This window comes from Aedes albopictus, chromosome 3, assembly GCF_035046485.1.
Source record: "Aedes albopictus strain Foshan chromosome 3, AalbF5, whole genome shotgun sequence".
NCBI lineage: Eukaryota > Metazoa > Arthropoda > Insecta > Diptera > Culicidae > Aedes > Aedes albopictus.
The window spans coordinates 137,605,784-137,611,246 of record NC_085138.1 but is presented as its reverse complement, the minus strand read 5'-3'; positions in this window follow the sequence as shown (position 1 = coordinate 137,611,246).

The following is a 5,463-nucleotide window of genomic DNA, read 5'->3' as shown; positions in this document are numbered from 1 at the left end:
AGTGGAGAACAGGGTTCGTGCAGAAAACTCCAGTCAACAAGTTGGTGCAAAGCAAAGGTACAGATCAAATTGTTGAAGATTTAAAGCAAAAATACTCAAAAATTTTCAACAAAGATTTTTCAGAACCGATTAAGGGTTACGAAGGAGAGTTGCAGTTGAAACATGACCAACCGATCTTTAAAAAAGCGTACACAGTTCCCTACAAACTGAAAGACAAATTGGATAATCACCTCGATATGCTTGAACAGCAAAACATAATAACAGCCATCAAAGCTAGCGAGTGGGCTTCACCGGTTATCGTGGTCGTGAAAAAGGATCAGGATATCCGTATGGTGATTGACTGCAAGGTATCTATTAATCGCGTTATAGTACCGAATACTTATCCGCTACCGCTTGCTCAAGATATTTTTGCTTCTCTGGCTGGGTGTACGGTTTTTTGTTGTTTGGATTTGGCAGGTGCATATACACAGGTGCAACTCTCTGAGCGTTCTAGAAGGTTTATGGTTATAAATACACCCAAAGGTTTATATACTTATAATCGACTTCCGCAAGGTGCATCCAGCAGTGCAGCAATATTCCAACAAATTATGGAACAAATCCTACATGGGCTGGAAAACATCAGTGTTTATTTAGACGACGTCCTAATTGCAGGAAAAGATTTAGCTGACTGTTTGAAAAATCTGGAAGCAGTCTTAGAACGTTTGTCTAAGGCTAATGTTAAAATAAATTTTTCAAAATGTAAGTTTTTTGTAAACAAGTTACCATATTTAGGTCACGTAGTGACGGACAAAGGCCTAATGCCCTCTCCAGAAAAATTATCAACAATCGAACAGGCTAAACCACCCAAGAACGTTAGCGAGTTAAGGGCTTACCTTGGCCTGATTAATTATTACCATAAATTTGTTCCTCGTCTGTCCGCAAAGCTGAGCAGTTTGCATGCCTTGTTAAATAATGACAAACAGTTTGAATGGACTGATACATGTGATGAGGCATTCAAGGCTAGTAAAAGATCTTTGTTGGAGGCAAATATTCTGGAATACTATGACCCTAATAAGCCACTTGTTGTCGTATCTGACGCTAGTTCATATGGCTTGGGGGGTGTTTTGGCTCATGAAGTCGAAGGTAAGGAAAACCCCATTTGTTTTACTTCTTTTTCTCTTAACTCGGCGCAGAAGAAATACCCCATACTACACCTTGAAGCCTTGGCGCTTGTCTGTACCATAAAGAAATTTCATAAATTTCTTTTCGGGCAAAAATTCAAGGTTTTTACCGACCACAAGCCGTTACTGGGGATTTTTGGCAAGTGCGGTGCCAACTCAGTGTTTGTGACAAGGCTTCAGAGGTACATTATGGAGTTATCTATTTATGACTTCGAGATCGCATACCGACCCTCAGCACTGATGGGAAATGCCGATTTTTGCTCGCGGTTTCCGTTGGGCCAAGTGGTTCCTAGAAGCTTGGACGGTGAGCATATCATGAGCCTCAATTTCTCCCATTCGTTACCACTAGACTACAAGAAAATTGCAGAAGCTACTTCTGCAGATTCTCATTTAGTGGAAATCCGGCGTTTCGTAGAAGAAGGTTGGCCAACATCGCTGAATGAACGGTTCAAAGCTATGTATTCATTGAGAATCGATCTAGAAGTTATTGATAACTGTGTTCTGTATCAAGGAAGAGTTGTTGTTCCTGTGCGTTTAAGACCTAAAGTGCTTCGAATGCTGCATGCTAATCACATAGGCATTATAAAAATGAAACAACTAGCCCGTGAAACTGTTTTTTGGCCAAGAATAAATCTGGACATAGAGGATTTTCTCAATCGTTGTGAAGTCTGTATAAAGTCATCTCCAGCGCCAACAAAATCAACAGAAAATAAATGGATCCCTACAACTAGGCCATTTAGTCGAGTACATGCCGACTTTTTCTATTTTGATAGGAAAATGTTTTTACTTATTGTTGACAGCCACTCGAAATGGGTGGAAGTCGAAATCATGCTGAACGGAACGGATGCTAAACGTGTAATAGACAAATTCATGGCCGTGTTTGCAAGATTTGGACTTCCAGACGTTGTGGTCACAGACGGTGGACCTCCATTTAATTCAAAGGAATTTACTTCATTCCTAGTAAACCATGGAATAAAACCATTAAAAAGTCCTCCGTACAACCCAAGTAGCAACGGACAAGCTGAAAGACTTGTTAGAGTCGTCAAAGATGCTTTAAAGAAGCATCTGCTAGATCCGGAGCTAAACCGTTTAGACATTGTAAGTCAATTGAATTACTTTTTATTCAATTACAGAAACCAAATTGCAACTGCTGATGGTTTTGTGCCCTCCAGCAAAATGTTTAGTTACAAACCAAAAGTTTTGATGGATTTGATCAATCCTACTAAACAATACAAAACATATTTAGAGATTTCCAAACCAGCAAACAACACCTACATCCAGGCTGAGCAAGTCCTAGATCCATTCAGTAAGTTGGTAGTTGGAGATAAGATATTCTACAAAAATTTCAGGAAAACAGATCCTCAGCGTTGGATAGAAGCTAAATTCATAAAACAACTCTCTAAGAATGTCTTCCAAATATCTCTCCATAGGAACGTTTTATCGGCACATCGAGATCAACTGAAACTTCCGAAACCCGCGAGAGGCTCTAAACTGCTAGTCCCGTCAAAACACTCACGGAAGCGCAGTATTAGGGAGCTGAGTGAGGAAGATGGCGCGTGCGTTGGTTTCGAGGAAGAACCTAAGGATCAGTCATTTAGCAAATTCATGGATAAGCTAGAAAGATCTGTCGGTTCAAACAATCCTAAAAGACCGAAGCTCAGTCGAAGCCCAATAATAACAAGGAGCCGCTCGCGAACATGTGAAGTGTAAAATATATTTTTTGCAATTTGGCACTATAAAATTCATTTTATACTTGCCGTTTCAATATCCTAACGGCCTACTTTTCCGTACTATCTAAACAAATGCATTATGGTTCATAATGCATCTCATTTGGGTAACATTATGAATCATAATGCATTTGTTTGATTGACAACCTGTGTTACCACAGTAAGAGCTTGAAAAACTGTGACGGTTATAGCACGGCTTGCTTGATTCAGATGTCGTGATGGAGCACGTGGTCGTCCCCATTCAACCACCGAAAGCACAATGATACTGATGGAAATGATCATATTCTAGTGAATAATTTTGGTCATTGCAAAAAATGTTGTATGCAACTCGTTGCAAAACTCGATTTTTACAGCACTCTTCGTATTTATCCAACTCGGCAAGCCTCGTTGGATAAATGTACGACTCGTGCTGTAAAAATCATCATTTTGCAACTCGTTGCATAAATAACTATTAAATGCATTATTAGAATTAAGTACAAATTTCTTATTCTCTTCATCCCATCCTCGTCGCCACTGTTCAATTCTAAGAACTATAACTATTTAAGGTGTTTCTTAGTTACGAAATTAAAGACACTTTTAGGTTACTGTTAAGAAGTGAACATAGGATTTATTCAGGCAGTCTTTTATACCCATAGATGGCACACACAATTATTACAGTTTGTTCGTGTTGGTTACATATGAATTCAAAGTGGACTCTGCCAATTTACCCAACCGGGAATATGTAACAATACCCACAATTTCAATGTTATTATGAGGTCTTCAACAGAGTTAACTTGTTTTTATTCTTTGACTAAGGTGAAATACTTTTTTAATTTTGAGCTTGTAAACAATAATTCCAAAATAATTTAGTTTCTGTACTTTTTCCTCGAAACAAAGATGTTTCCCAATCCTCGAGTGATTTTCTTGGCTTATTAAATAACATTCAAATATTTTTTTGGGAAGGCCGACATGCTCAGCAATCATGATAATTGTGTTTATTATAGGATTCGTAATAGAGGCATACTTGTACTTGTGAACATGTATACGCAAAACCACGTTCTTGAAATAATTAATACTTTAGTGAAAAGCTACATGATGGCAGTGTGTGTGTTTTCCTTTCATGTATTTGACTATGTATCTGTTCATCATTTGTAAAACAAGTTTTCACAGTACCGCTATTATAATGACTCAAGGTGCTTAGAATTAAATATTTTTCATGTATTATTATATAAAAAATATAAATATTTTGTTGGACTTTTGCTACTAAGCTTAGTATTTTGGAATGCGCTTGATAGCACAAGTTTACAGCATTTTTGAACTCTGTAAGCTGGTGATCGTTTTTGGTGTAGAATCATGCCCTGAGTTCGAAAACGCGAAGGAAAAAAATTACAGTAGAGCGGAAATTTTTTCGACTTTCCATACAAGGCTAATGATTTGAAAACGATTTTTGTTCTATTTTTAAGCAAAGTCGCTCATTTCACACATCTCATTCTCCGTAATTAATGATCCGATTGAGCTGAATTTTTTACTGTATCTCACCTACATATGATATGTCAAAAAAACGTTGAGAAAGAATTTTTAAATTATTTTTTTCTTATTGAAAAAAATACATTTTCTCATATTTTTTGGAAATTTTGCAAAAATTTAAGGAGATCGTCCCCAAATCTCGTCAATATCTTGAATTCCATCAATCTGACGCAAAACCTGCATTCGGATGATCGAATGGTATTATATTCAGCTTTTATTTTATGGAATAAGATTTAAAATTGGTTGAACAAAACGCAACATATTTAAATTTTAGTTAATTCCATATTTTAAAAAGTTGTAAGACTCAATATTGAGCCACAACTCAAAAACTGTTCTACTTTAAATTTTTTGAAGCACGGTTCCGAAATCAGCGCTAAATTATGCTTCAAAAATTTTGGTCGTTGACAGAAGTTCACGACTTTTATTTTATTTTGTAAACTAGTGTAGTTTTGCTATTATTGGAAAACCATTCAACATATTTCAATGATATTTTCACACAGTCATCTACGCATACTACTTCGAAACGCCTGAAAATTTTATGGTTCTATCTTTACAGACAAAAAAGTTGTGACTATTTGTAGGAGATGCAATAATTTACAATATGCGCTTTTATTAGTTTTTACATGAAAAACCTTCAAAAATTTTTTTGTTCTAGACCCCCCCATGGATGTTTTTCACCGACCCAGCAAATTGAAGGGAATGGCCCAAAGTATCATTGGGCAAAATTTCAGACTTACTTATTTTTTTATAATAAAGTTGTTCTACACAACACACCGTGACCCCCTTTTTGTCGCTGATATTCTTGGACAATATAAATTATATGAGAGCAAAGCCATTTTATGCAATATTAACCAAATAACATAAATTTTAAATACAAAACAGTAGAATTTTTTCCGCTGAACAGGAAAAAATAATTGTAAAAACATAGAGTTGCAAAAATAATTCACTTTTCCGCAAAAGTCTATTTAAAAGATGGCATACATTTGTCCGTGAGCGGAATTAGGACCACTTTGGTCTCACACAAATTGTAATAAAATCATACTTTTATGAAAAGTTCTACATAAGTCTTG